Genomic DNA, 15,757 nt, shown 5'->3' with positions numbered 1-15,757 from the left:
TATTTACACAGCAGGCAAATTATCTATGTAATGACCCTAGTCTAGTAATTCCCATTGATTATATTGACACTTAATGGTGAGGCCAAAGCTAATCAATCAAGGCTCTCCAGATGGTGAATATAGCAAAGAAACTACTCAAAATTCTGACTCCCTCTCTCTCTCTCTCTCTCTTTTTTAAACTCCCTTTCCCAGGGGTACACCCCCATCATGATCGAAATGATGATGGAATTTACATTTGGGAAAGGGGGCTTTTGAAAAATTACCCTCTCTGAACCCAAATTCAGATTCTACCAACTGACCCAGTGGATCAAGGAATAAGGGAGCATCAATGTCTGGTTCTAATTCTAACAACTCAGTTTTTATCTGTAGATGGCTCTACAGAGATGTATAGAGCCTCAGATGCTATTTGGCCACATCTAAGGATAACATCAAGGCTGCTCATTTGTTTATTTTAGAAGTATGTGTAGCCTTAATAATCTGCAAGGGAGACAATGAAACCACATTACAAGATATCTAAGCAGTAGAATTTAGTGACATATGAAGAGTTGTCATAGAAAATTGATCCATATTAGGACATTAAAAAGGACTAGTGACGTGACTCAGTGCCCAGAACATAAGCCCCACCCCAAGAGGGAGGGTTATTTCTCTCTTCAAGAGTAGAGTTTAAGGGTACATAGTACTTTACACCCAGGACTCTACTGTTCTTTTTTCCAAGGGGAAGACTCAACACTAGTATTTTGAGACCCTGAACTGAAATCCTTTTAAAGTTTACAACCCCCAAGTTTTCTTCCCTCGACCCCAGTTAAAATAAATGTTAAAAGTAACAGGAGTCATTTTTAATCTTTCGGTTCAATGGCAATGCTATTAGAGTCTACCTTCCTGACACCACACAAAAGACATATCTTTAATAAATCTTCTATCTTGTCAAAAGTATACCTTGGATCGAAGTCACTATATACATAAAATGGAAGATGCTTTTCAAAAAAAGCCAAACCTGAGTCTTAAAATTTCTCTCTCAGTATTAACTTTTCTACTAGCTTCAGTGAATCTCAGACTTAGGAAAGCACTCCCCCACCCCTCCACCCCCATCTCTGGTATAGTGTTCAGGGCAAAGTAGAAAATCAATGTCCATATCAGTTTCAATTCCAATGAAACAGGATACCATCTCATAGACTGTCAGTCATGAAAGATCTAAGAGAATAACTTCCATTGTGTGAGGATTTTACATTAAAGAAAAGACACATTTACCCATTTCCGAAGCATGAGTGGTCATATAGACCTATGTACTCTTCTGTGTAAGTCAAATGTAAACTACTTATACTCTTTAATTTCTCTTTATAAATATTACTAACAGAAGAAGCTTGACCTTTATGAGCTATCAAATGACGTATGTCCTTCCTTATGCTCTTACTTCTAAAAAGCTTCAATACAACCACCACAGAGTTTACTTTGCTATAATATTCACTTGTTTAACAATCTGAAAAGCAAGTGGAGTAGGGAGGTAGACAGACATACAGACAGATAGATGGATAAAGGAGAATTTACTCTGACTTCCCAGGATAGTGAACAAACATCTAGTGTCTGTTTGGGTAATTTCTAAAAATTGGATTGGAAAATACAGGGGAAGGAGGAAGGGTTGTCTAATTTTTCTCTAGAAGGAATTACTGAAGCTCTCCCCTATAGAATTTCACCACCTGGTATTATTTCCCGCCCCAACTCCAGCACAGGGACCTGGTTCCTACCAGGATTCGTCTCAATTCAAATATATAAGCTGGGGCTAGTCCTTCCATTATTTTAAAGGTAGAAGGTCAGTGCAGATAGTAAGGGGGAAAGAGGGGGGGGGAGAGAGGAAGAGAGGGAGGGAAAGAGAAAATGAATGAAGATAAATGGGAGAGAAAGGAGAGGAATAAGGAGAGGGAGAATGAAATGAAAAGAGCAAGGGGGCAGGAAGGAAGGGAGAGAAGGAGGAGGGAGGGATGAGAAGAATATGAATTCACGCGGCACAGAGTCCCCAAAGCACTCCTGGCTACACAGCCCCAGCATTCTTTACTATCATATCAGATACAGACTGCTTAATCTTAATTTTGCTTGTTAAAAAATATTTATCCAGATACAAAAATAAACCCACTGCAAATTACAAGTTGTCAGGGTTAAAAATCTACTCCTGTTTGTGTGGGGGAGGATAAGAGACCAGCATAGACATGAATCATTCTCAGTAATTTGAGTGTTTCCATGACATCAATGGGCACCCGTCCAGGACTCTGTCGAAGTCTGCGAGGTACCAAAGAGGCAGCGCAGCCAGCAGGAGGCTGGGAGGTGCACTTTTTTTTTTTTATTTTTTTATTTTTTTTAGGATTATGCTCCTTGTAAAGATTTCATCTGTAGCATCCACTCTTACCATCGAATAGATCGCTCCAGAGATCATGAGTGAACACATTTCATTCTGAGAGTGTTAAGCCTTTAACTTTATTACATCTTTTTGTTCCCAAATTCAACTATAAATCTGCCCTCAGAGCCCAAACCCCGGTTTGGGAGCAAAATAATCAAGGGCTGTGGGAAAACCCAAGCACCTTCTCAAACATACTATATCTGTCCCTATCATTTGCTAATGACAAACAGCAGCCATTTTACAGTGACATCTCAGTTTCTAAACAATGTATATATGTGTGTGTGTGTGTGTGTGTGTGTATATATATCTTTTGTGTAAACTGCCCATTAAAAATTAGCTATGGTTTTGATGTTGATTTTCTGCTTAAAATTCACTGGAACATTTGTTTCAGATAATAAAATTTTCAAGAGCAATGATAACATGTTTGAGTAGGATTCTTAAGTGACTATCCGTGCTCATGAACACAAAAGCCCCTAACTATGTGCATTTACTCTATGTCAGGCATGGATTTTTGTCACTTATACCTACTGACTGGAGCGGACAGCTTCTCTCCTCCTTTCTCCATCGGCACCCACCTCCCCCCATCCCCACAACCACAATGAAGCTTTGAAAGAGCTAAAGTTCTATTTTCCCAATATTTAAAAGAGGTAGCAGTGATGAACAAACCCGGCGCGCTCACTGCGGAATTTTCGAGACAACCCTCTAGTACGACGATGCGACAGCCGCTGCGGATATTTTTTGGCACAAAGACAATGGTGGCAGTGCCAAGCCCCATGGCTAAAACTACTCAAAAGAGGCATAAGGGTAGCATTAATCGCTCAAGTCTTTTACTGCATGGAGTACCGTTGTCCATATTTTAGAAACTAAAAGTACCCGTTAGTAGCATTTGTTGTATGCCCATAAAGGGGTGGGGGTGGGGGTGGGGATTCTGAAATATATACCAGGAACCGATCTTGTCAGGCATTTGATTCATTTTTAGACCTAAAAGGACCAAATGTTAAATTTTGCTGCTGGTGATGATTTGCCTCACACGAAACGAATGATATGACCTAATGGAGTACACTGAAGGCTGAATGAAAGCTATACAGAGGATTTCATAAACTAAGTCGACATATTGGCTAAACAACTTTCTTCTGCAAAAACGATGTATACAAGGAACATGTAATACTATGTCACAATTTTTTAAATTAAGCAAGAAAAACGCTGTAAATGAGCAGACACAACATCCGTCAATCAATCCTTCTGGAGACAAAGGAGATCAACACGCAGCCCCTTCTCCAGAACAAGTCGGCATCTACAGTGAGCAAACAATCCAGAAAGGCAACATGTGTTTTGACCAAATTGAACCCATCAGCTGCTAAAACCTATATTTAAATGTGACTAGTAAAAATGGCAGCAACTGATAATCAATAAAGGATTCCCTGGCTTCTGTTGCCCTTGAAACACTAACCTAGCAGAAAATATAAGCTGTTTCCAATTTTTTTAAAGGCCAGTATTTTTGTTCATCTATTCAGTAAATCCTTTATCTTGCTGCCCCGCGAAGATAAGGGGAAAAAATGTTTTTTGTTTAGGGGCAGTACTGTTAACAAATGTCTATATAATTCCAAAGGTAATACTTTTATATTCTTACATCATTTTCCATTTGACTTCTAACTTTTTTCTTTCAATATATCCATGGTATCCTATTATACGGGAACGCCAAGGGAACTGGATGAGAACGAAAAGCTTACTTGAAGAACAAATGATCTCATAAGTCCATTTATGCACAAGGATACATCCAAGAAGTATCACCTTTGGTAGATTATTACCCCTGGACAATTCTAATCCACATGGAAACAGACAAGAACAACTTACTGATAATATGATTTCTGGAGATAAGCTGTGGTTGACCCGTAGGCTAATAACAAGGTCATGTTTGGGTTTCTAGCCTTTCATTCTTAAAAGGTCACTTTAAAAATTGTATATAAATGGTAGGTATTTCACCCACCACTGAAAAAGATGCACCTATATCAGTGGAACATATCATCCCATGAAAAGCCTTAACAAAAAATTATCTGATGCTTCAGGACAAGCCAAGCAAGGCTGTTTCGCTGCTAATCCTCATTCTGGGAACTGAAGAATGAGCCTTTTGTTCCCTGGCATCAGACTAAGGAACTCATCATAACCATGTTCGGATCAGAATAAATCTCTGTCCCCAACCCCAACCCATCCTCGGTTACCCTGATTTTTTTTTTCTTTTCTTTTCTTGCATATTGAAAAGACTATTTCACTAAACAATGACTAATATGTTTGGTGGCTCTGAAAACATGCGTGAGGTTATTATTTACAGGACTTTCATCCTTTTTCCACACTCACTTTTCCCTCCTTTGCCCAGTTGAGAATAGCTGAGTCCTTGCCATCTATCAGTGCCCACTACACAAAAGGGCGTGTGCAGACTGGTGTATTCGTTCTGCACAACAACCCTGTGAAGCAGGTAACAGAAACATCATTTCATAGATGAGGAAACTGAGATACAGAAAACTGCCTGACACTACAGAGGCACTTAAGTGACCTAACCAGGATTCAAACCCTGGCAGTTTGATTCCAAAGGCTGTGCTCTTAGCACTCTTCTGTCTTGTTGGTACTTAAACTCAGAGGGAAGAAAAAAAAAACAAACCTATAAATAAGCAAGAAGCCCAGTACTGAAGACTCAAATCCCAGAGCTCAAAACACTCATGAATTTGATATGAAATTAATGAAAGTGTCTTATAGGTGGCGATAATTTACATTTACATGGTGTTTTATCCCTAAAAGGTCTCTTGGTACTTTATAGCTGTGCAACTGATGGACACCAGAACCTGTGATGTCATACAATTAACTACAACCATCTCCATGTTAACTTGAAGCAACTAATCAACAAAACATGGCAGCAAACTGCATCTGTACACATTCCCTATGTGAAGAATATGACTTGTATTAAGATGCACAGAGAAGAGTGAAAGAAAAAATATAATATAGGACAACACAGCATCATTCATAAGAGGCTTCTCTAAAATAGTAACCTCACAACAGGCTCCAAAAAACAAAAGGAAGGCTAATTTAAAGGGCCTAGGAAATGTTACAAGCTATTTACATCCCTCCCCCAGAAATCTGCATTATATCCTAGCAGGTTTAAAGCCTCTGAGAAGTCCTGCGGTGCAGACATTTAATTTAGCTTAATACCGTGTTTCCTAAACTTATATGAACACATGCCTGCCTTTACCTTTTTGTCGTTTAATACAAGTCACGAGGAACTTCAGGAGCTACCATTATTAAAAAAAACTTAACACTAAGAAAGTATTGGGTTAATACAGGTTTGTCATTTTCTATGAGATAAATAGTATGTCTAAAAATTGGATTTGATTTTAATTAAATTGATCTAAAAACATTTTTCACTTTTGGTGATGTTTCTATGCATATGTACATTTGTTTGCTCTGACTAGCTGGTCAACTTTCATTACCCCTGGTCTTTGATTGGTGGTGTGAGCCTGCATCTGCAAGAAATCAGAAGTTGACATTATTCTTCTTTATGTCTACAATTCAAAGAGCATTGCTTCTCTCCTACAGAATCTTGCTGTTCCAGGACAACTCTGTCTTCATCTATAGGCATTAAAAAAATCCCAATTTAATAAATTTTATGCTAAAAGAATTTCAACTCAATTTCAGCAGATAAACTAGTCATTCCACATCCTAGAAAATTCTCTTCCTTCCCTTCTTCCTGAATTGAGACCAGAAAGAAAAATGAGGGGGGGGGGGGGGGGGAGTGGCTATGCACATGGCTCGTAGCAAGGGATGATGGAAGTCAGGAGCTATCCATGTCCCCAGAAAAGACCTGCATCAGTCCTCTCTTTCAGGGATGCTCTTGAGTCATAAACATAGAATACTCAGTAATGGTCTATAGCTCTGATCCTGGAAAACTATGAGTTTTGGCTGCATTTTGTCACTGATTCACCTCATCTTGTCTAGACACTGTGCTGCCTTCAAAACAGTGGGTGGACTAAAATTCCAGCTTTGCAGACTATCTTGAGACACCACCAAAATTCTTCCTTTTGGGAGACTGCCTATGGTTCAGAATCTATATTCAATTCTCCTTAAAGCACTTTATGATATGCAAAGTAATTTACCTTACATGCTTAAGACAACATACCCTAAGAACTTCTTCTTAGAGGGGCATTTTCCTCTCTAGGTTTATAGATTTGTCACTAAAATAAAGAAAGAGCAACTAACTTAGACAAGTAGAAGATGTTATATGGATATCAAGAGATGAAGCTAGAACATAAACCTCCAATTCCAGTATCAAAGTCCCTTTTCCACTTCTTTTTGGAATATTCTAGATGTAATGTCAGTATCTGCTGTGCTAACAAAGATTCCTCCACCTGTCTTCTTCTCAATGTGTACCACAGCCCTCCCCTTAAATCATTGTAACTCCATTTGTAAGGCAAAAAGGAGTCCTCAAATCCTTTAATGGATGAAAATGTTAGAATGGACAGGCATTTTTGAATGACCATCCTCTGGTACACCAAAAAATTACCTTCTAGATGCAAGATAAAAAGTACTGCCCTAGGATTATTTCCTGTGCCCTAGACAACAGCCAAAATAATCCCCTCACTCGGTGTCATGCTTAGGAGAAGTGCACACATTATCAAATTAAAGCACATGAGTTTTATGCTTTATTTTCCAAACGCAAGAAAATCTTTTGCTGAAAATAACGCTAATTCCACAGAGTGTGCAATTAATCAACATAATCACGGGGATAACTTAGCTGTTTGGGGAGGTGTGTCAAATAACTCTTTAAGGCCACTAAAGTGCCACTTCAGCCACCAGAGTAATGATTTTCTGAATCAGCAATTTGTACAAGGGTCCCCTGGAGACCTGAAGGACTAAGGGCAACCCCGAAATCACTCAACTTACTTCTAATGAGTAACTTACCACTGGCTTTATGCGAATAAGATCTTAATAGTTCTGCCTCTCGTTTTATATTGTTACCGCGGTTTGTGTGTATGATGATTGGCTATAATATAACCACGGCAATTAAGGGTTTGTGTGGCCTCTGAAGAAACAGCATATGCATTTGAAAGCTTATTTTTTTATTTGAAGAAGCATAATTGTTTTTATATAAAATGAAGAGAGGTCCATCTTGCAATATATACTACAGGTATGAAAGTAAGCAGAAATAAATATTTCCACTACATTCATAGGAGGAAAGGAGGACACAGGATGGGCTATTCTGTGCTATTCTGGGCTAAGAAACCTTACTGATTATGAGAACTGTTAGCGAGAGGTTTCTTAAAAACAAATTCCTGGCTTTTCTACCCCAGGNTTAGTCTAACAAGCCAGGGATAACCGTAACCAATTTAAAGTGACAGGCATGGCCTCTAAGGTTAGATGAAACTCCAATAAACCTGGTAGCCTGGTGAATAACAACAACAAAAAAATATATTACTACCTGATCCAACCTATTAAGCTGGACTTTAAAACAACAACAACTGTTATGGCACCTGGGTGGCTCTGTCGTTGACTGTCATGGCTCAGGTCATGATCTCTCATGAGGTTCAAGCGTATGTCGGGCTCTGTGCTGACAGCTCAGGGCCTGGAGTCTGCTTTGGATTCTCTCAAAAGCAAATAAACATTAAATTTAAAAAAAAAAAAAAAACAGCAACTGTTGATCTCTGGGGTCCTTTCTGACAGTTCTATTTCAGAACCTTTTTCTGGCAGCATACTTGGCCTTTAAATTTGTTCATCTCCACTAATAAAGACTGGCTGTCTTGAAGAAATTAGTGTCACATCCCCACATATATATTCTTATAATAAATGATAAAATGCCAAGACTTGAGAGTCCTAGAGGTGAAAGACTGCTCCCCTTCTATCAGCCCCACTGGCCACTGCTCTGAACATGTCCCTTTCTCCCATTCTAGCCCAAGACAAAAGTCACCTTTACACTTCAGGACCAACTCTAGCAAACACAGTTTGTCAAAAGGGCCCTTCCACCCATGTATTTATCCCTTTCCATGCTCTACTGAAAGCATCCCAAGTCCGTACAAAGGGAGAGAATCTGGCCCTTTGATCCCTCTGGGGGAGATCTCCGACATTTCTGGTCAGATGCATCATATGAGTATAAAGATTCTATTGCCTGGCTAAATTTTCTGGAACTTATCAGCAAAATTTAAGAAAATCTAGAGCTATGCTCCACCATGCAAATCACTTTTAGCAATAAATTATTTGCTGTTCGTTAAGATGATGTTCTAACAGAGTCTTACTCATAGTACATGTAAAGACTAATACTGACCAAACTCTGAGTAAAGTGGAACAGAAAACAGAGGGAAAGGTTTAGTATCATGTTTATTATAGTGTCCACAAAGGACACTTGTATAATTTAGCTCTGTGGCACATAGGCAATGGCCTCAGTTTTTAAGTTGAACCTACGACTAACAAGAATATAACAAATCTCTCTCTCAAAGAAACCACACATACATTTGATACGGTACCCAAGACTAGACAAAGTAATCTCTACACCCAACATGGGGCTCAAACTCAGGACCCCTAGATCAAGAGTACGTGCTCTTCTGACTGAGCAGCCTGGTGCCTCCACTGTAAACCCCAGATGGAAGATAATACAAACGTCACTTATTTATATATGTGAGACGACCAATATATTAGATGACCATTTCTCCATCCTTAGCACTGACTTACACCAGGTCTATGTTTCCTAAACATACATCACGGAGAAGCTGGGGGTAATAGCCCAAAATTCAAAATAATTTCAGTGCATCCAAGAGTAGGAAGACTGCTAATTCTCGAACCGATTCTTCAAGATAAACTTTAAGAGACAGAGCCCACAACAACCAAAGTGGAAGGTACACAGGACCAGACTCCTCAGGGTCTGACTCCCCTGTGGCACGCACCACTGTTAAAAGAAGATGATGGGTCACAGATAAAATTACATGAGCCACTGAGTCCCACACTATGATGTTTAAGAAAAGCCTCCTAATTACTGAATACATGAGCATGACCATATCAGGAGAGGAAGGCGGGGGCCACAGGAAGGAAGAGGAGAGGCCGTGGGAAAAATGGTCAAGGCGAAAAATGGAGGAAGGACACGGGGAGTAGTCAGAATATCGACCTCATACCACCAAAATAGGCAAGAAAATCAAATACGTGACATGGAAGAGATGTTTACAGACAGCAATTTTCAGTTCTAAAACTTGCGAATGACTGTGTAAGAGGTCCAAAAAAATGGGAGATATGAAAATAAATATTTTTCGGTGCCTCTGTGCACCACGTGTTGGCTGCTGGTACATCAATGACGGACATTATTCTCAAGAGGTTTAGATAGCTGAAATGCTAGCGAGCAAACCCAACAATGTACATTGGTAAGGGGTGTAATAGGTGTACTGAAAAGCACAGAGAAAGAGAAGGCCTGATGGAACCTCATCACAATAGGAGGCGGCAACAGGAGAGATGTGTATCTGAGTCTCCGTGCAAGATGCTATTATAACTGATTTAGTGGCAACTTGATATTTTTTAGAATACAGTTCACAGTTATCTGACAATGTTAAACAAGTGAGAGATATTTATATCATTGATTCAAAACAAACTTTAAGATAACTGGTACCTAAAATCGGAAAGACAGAAAACTGGAAAAAAAAACTTAAATGACATCTCCCCCCTTCCCTATCTCTAAACTCTTTGATCGTTCCATATTCGAGGGAGCTGGTTTGGGAATTTTGAAGGCAACAGGTTACAAATCAGAGAAGTTTACAATGGAAGACAAAAGAGCTGCAAAAATCTAAGCTGTCCTTTCTGTGACGCAATTACCAAACTGATTCAATCGAGTCTTTTCAATTGAAGAGATATGTAGAAATCACTTTTCCATAATTAATTATTATAAAGAATTTGGTGAAGCCTTGTCAACAAAAAATGCTGACTCCATCCAAGCAGTGGTAGAGAGGCCAGGATGTGCCCGCTGTGACTGCCCTTGTGGAAGTTAGTTAGCCCCGTGACCCGGAGAGATAGGGACCATCGGTAATCTGCTCCTTTAACATCTCCCACTCTACAAACAACCAAAAAGAGAAAAACAAAACAAAAAAAAAGAGGTTCTCAAACTACCATCCTCAAAGTCTGCCAGGGAGGATAGCTTAACTTGGTCTGCAAGGAAACCAAACATGCCTTTAGAAAACACTGCAATATAAATATATGCTCATTTTCCTTCCCAAGGCAAGTGAAAACTATTGCTGCTATCAGGGAGTTTTCTGCTAGAGATTATCTACCACATCCATTACCTACAACGGTCATATTACAAAATTTCAGTGATTTATCTTTCTTAAGTCCATTCCCAACTTAGTCAAACAAGCCTTCTCCGTAAATGTAACCAGTCCAAAAGGAACTATGAAAGCAACAAAAATACAGTCAATGTAATATGACATCAACCGCTTAGAAGTTCAAGACTGACATATACTCTACATGTTATCTGAGCTATCAGGAGTCTATTTAGCAAAAGCAAACAAATTAAAAAAAAAAACACTTTATTTCCCAACAGAAACAAATTAGCTGCCACTCTCAATATTAGCCTACAATTTCATAATCACTACAAATATACGATTATTTTTACAAAAACACAAAAAAGAACACCACCAAAAAAACCCACCCCTGAAAAGTGAAAGGAGCCCCACACACCAGGCAGTTCCGATCTGAGCAGCCAGCAGAGGGCGCACGGGCCCCAACAAGCGCTGGCTCTGGCCAGCCACCACCCAGACTCACTAAGCCTGACCAAAATTTGAATACAGGGAGGGGGGAAAATCATCCTATCAGTGGCATTAATAAGATAAGTGTACCCAGTTTAGGATCAGTGAGGAATATACACAAGTACACTTTTATTATTAAACTCTGATTTTAACAGAGATTTCTTAGCTGCCTCATGGGAAGTTGTCCATTAAAAAGATGGAATTCTTCTTTGTATGCAAGTGTGGTTATATCAGTTTTCAAGGTCACTGTAGTTTTTATAGTTCTATACTAAGAATTCTCTCTAATACGTGAATCTGTAAATTAAATACTAAATTTCTAACACATAAACGCACATGTTCTAGTGAGTATGTTAGGTTAACTTTTGTAAATGGAGTCTCTTTTAGTGTATTTCCATGTGCCATGTACAAATCTACTAACGAATTTTTGTAACACTAGAGCAATCATATAAGTATTGTTTTTATGGTTAAATTAGATACATAAGTTACTTATATTTCCACTTGCTTGTGCTTGATTATCTGGGTCTCTGTATTATAATATTTGGGGTTAGAGTAGGTCGTACTGGAAGAGTAGCTGGCATCTCTGTACATGTACGTATAGAAAGGGACACTTTATTCTTCTAAGGAAATTTTCCTATGAATGCAAAAGTCACACGCTCCTCCTAGAGCTTTCTAAGCTTGTGATTCCAGAAACCATATCACAACTTGAAAAAAAAAAAAAAATGAAGTACCTCATGAAAGCACCTAATTAAAACAGACGCCAAATACTATAGATTTTACATTTACATATAAAAATGAAATAATCCATAGGATGTTCAATGTCTAATTTCAAATAGGTTGGAATAAACGGAAGGCGTGAATGTAGGTTTCAAGATGGAGAGCCTGCTTGGTTAAGATAATTAACAGCCACTTGTCCATCCACCTAAATGATCAATTCAACCTCACATCTACTCACCAAACGGAAACAACGAAGCCATGTAACATCTCCAGAAGGTGGTTTTATTTTTCTTAAGCATTCTCAGTAGATTTGAGAGTTGAACCTAATTTACAGCATCCACAAGCCAGGTGGCTTAGGTTACATGTAGGTCACGATAAATAATACTTATCCTTTGGCTGATGTGGCTACACCATTTCTGCATAAGTTAAAATGACGATGTTTTATTATTCCTAAGCACTCAATTCTGAAATGTTTGCACAATCTGTTAAGTCCAGGCAAATTTAAACGATTTTGACATGCAGCCTGCTAAGGCCAGTGACGGGGATAATGCCTCTTTACGTGGGTAAAATTCTGTGGCATATAGGTCACTCTCTTAAGGGGACTCAACTGTGTGTCTCTCCTTTGCATTTTCCACCACAATCCTTCATCCTGCAGCCTGGAGCTGAGAGTGAAATGCAAGAAAGGAGCCGAGTGCTCAAAGCAAAAATCTGCTTCCAGGACAATCCATTATATCTGACAAGTTAAATGTTCCATGGTAGGCCATATGGCACGAAAGCAGGCCCGACGATGGGTGAGGGGAACTCGGCAAATGCATCACAATTAAGGAGTTTGGCTGCAGACTTTACTTTGAATTACTTTTTTTTTTATTATTAAATTTTAAATGCCGTCCCCCCAATTTTTAACTGAATCCCTTTTAGGAGACACTTTCTAAAGAAGTTCCACAATTTCTGTCTCACCTCGTGACTGTGGCTACTGAAATCTAAAGGCTGAGGGACATGTGGCCATTTTTATCAAATGGGAGTTTCAAAGAGGAGGACCTGTGGCCTCGTTTGAAAAATTTCTGGACAAACAGTATGAAGATTCTCTGTTCCCCAGATTAGGGTATGTAAATGACATCGGTCATCAGATTGGGGCATGTGAGTGAAACTGACGGAACAGTCACTGAAACCAGTTTCCATTTTTAGTCAAAGAAAATCTTAAAAGCTGTACAGTCATAATTGGCATGTGCCTGTTTCTTCAGTGGTCTACTTAATCTTTATCAAATTAATGAATTCATCGAAGACCACCTCAGGTGAATTTAGCTCCTCCTAGCAGGCCACCAGAAAGCAACTCTGCGGACTCCAGCTAATCCCATGTCCCAGAGGCAAGTCTCACAAACTCTCTGAGACACTCATTAAAACAAGGTGGTTCGTGATAATAAATATTTGTTGTTAGAAACAACGTCAGGTAAGTAATATCTGGACTATGACCAAGGTGTGCATGTTCTGCATTAAAGGAGGGAACATGAAGTGACCAAAATGGTATCAATATACCATGGTGTACCACCATTCAGCATGTCATTTTTTTTTTAAATAAAGGAAACAAATATTCTAATTTCTCCTCAAGAATTCTTGGGAAGAGAACTGGACCCACGCTAAAACTTGAAAAAGCTTTCTACGAAAGTGTCCAAATGCATCTGGTCCAGTGTCTAACAGTGATTTTAACACCCTCAATTCCTGGGGATGACACATGCTTAAGGAAATTTATATATAATTTGATATACAGGTAGGCATACACATATATAAATTGTAACGGGGAGGTTCTTCTAAACAATAGTGATTATCGTTCAAGTAGTCACACTCGTTTGCAAACGTGAAATTTCATGATGTTGAGAGAAACATGTATGCATCTTTCCGAGAGAAAAGACGCTAAGACTCATTTCCCTAAACTATTTTCACTCTCCATTTCTCCAGAGGGTCACTATTTCCCTCAAATGTACCCGCTTCTGCCTTAATTAAGAATAACATTATTTCAAAGAGCATATCCAGGCACTTTACAAAAATGGGTCAATTTTTTTATGTATCTAATTAGTAATACATTTTCTGGTGGTCCCTAAGTTATGATTTGTTAATAACCTAATATAATCTTAAATTTGCATCTCTCTTATTTTTGAATTTGAGACAGTGCACTGAATTATGAAGATGGTATGTGGGTTAAGAATTGGTCATTTGCACTAAAAATCAATTGTTACAGCTCTTTGTTTTTATCAAGAGCTTTCACATATATGCTCTTATAAGCGTCAGCATAATCCTGTTAGGTAGGTATCATTAACTATGATCATTAATAGCTTCATTCAATACTTAAGGAAAAAAGGAGATTCAGAGAGGTTAATATATTTGCCTTAGAGCACACAGCTATGAAACAAACAGAGCCACATCTGCCCAAGCCCAATTCTGATGTCAGCACTGTATGGTCACGGCATACCACACTTCATGAGGAAGTATGAGCATTACAAAGATTTAAGCAAGTGTTACTCAGGAATGCAAGCATATATTGTACATTTTTACTTCACATTGAAGAAGAGTAGCCAAATATTCTAGTATTGTGATAATGTCTAGTTTGAAAAAGGCACCAGAATCCTAGGCCTGGGTTTTCTAGAAGGAATGAACACATACTCAACACACAACCACAAATGAACACACTCACACACATATACACACTTGTAAAATGTAGCCACGCACACCTCGGCACCAATAGAGTGCACTGGGCCATTGTGTACTGTGGATCCTATTTCTGTGTATCCAGATCCACATTTTTATTACTAATTAAAATGTCCAGATGGTAAAATAACACCTGATCTGAGGGGCTTTTAAGTACAGTAATTGTCAACGCTCAACTCCTACATTGTTAACAAATTGGAAAAATTGGCCTGCATTGAGTTTTGTATTTTCTGTTTTCAAACCAAAAGTGAAATGCAGTTAAAACTTTAATAATTTGAGCCCCAAAAAATGCCCACATGAAACTCTTTACCAAGGGGGAAAAGAAAAGATCTGCCATTTAAATCATTACAATTAAGAGAAAGCCTATGAACTCAAACAGACCGAACGCCATATCATTGCAATACAGTTGTGTTTTCTGGGGGAAAAATACATGATAGGGGGAAAATGAGGTTACAGCTAGCTGTTCAATAGCTATTCAATCCTAATCATTTCATGAGGCCTTTCTCTGCATCTTTTGTTTATGGGTTCACTAAACAAAAACCAATTAATTTTTAAATGCATGTGTCTTTCTTTTTTTTTCTTTTCTTTTTTCTTTCGTTCTTTCTTTTTTATGCCACATCTAGGTACAGACCTTTATCACAGCAAACACATTTATCATCTCCTCTGCTTTTTAAAAATACAGATTCTGGCATGACCCCTGAAATTCAGGCGAGGCCTTCCTTCATGAATAATATACTTGAGTAAAGGACAAATGCTTTTAAAATGTTTTAGCAAGTTACTTCCTAATCCTAAGTGGTTTCTTTTTTTTTTTTTTCTCAAGCAAACATTTTCACAAATATTTAGGCTGCTTTGATACGCAAATGTTCTCCCAAACATCTCTCCCATCCAGCCACTGAAATCTCTCCACAGACCCCAACCAATGGGAAAGTCTGCAAGGGAAATACGAGAAAACAACTGGATCAGAACACTGCCAGAAACCCTGGATTCACTGGCCACAAACAAACGTTGACTTTGTTGCAATACCTGAAAACAAGACCTTGGGATGCTTTAGTGAAACTACTGTAATGTTCTCAGTCACGGGGCTGTGATCCCCCTGGACGGCAGCAGCAGCTTCTGGGGAGGGGAAACCTGAGCGCCCACAGGTTTCCTATTTCAGAGTTCAATAACTCCAGAAAGTGTGGCTTGCTGCCGGACG

At 38.8% G+C, this 15,757-nt stretch overlaps 1 protein-coding gene across 1 annotated transcript in view; it reads right to left on the bottom strand.

Annotated features, from left to right (window-relative positions):
* Positions 1–15,757, bottom strand: part of TCF4 (transcription factor 4) — a 354,008-nt gene that overhangs the window by 178,142 nt on the left and 160,109 nt on the right. The window lies entirely within an intron of this gene.

Source organism: Crocuta crocuta, unplaced genomic scaffold (assembly GCF_008692635.1).
Source record: "Crocuta crocuta isolate KB4526 unplaced genomic scaffold, BGI_CrCroc_1.0 scaffold36, whole genome shotgun sequence".
In the NCBI taxonomy this organism is placed as follows: Eukaryota; Metazoa; Chordata; class Mammalia; order Carnivora; family Hyaenidae; genus Crocuta; species Crocuta crocuta.
Note: the sequence above shows the minus strand (reverse complement) of the source record. Positions and strands in the feature narration are given on the sequence as shown.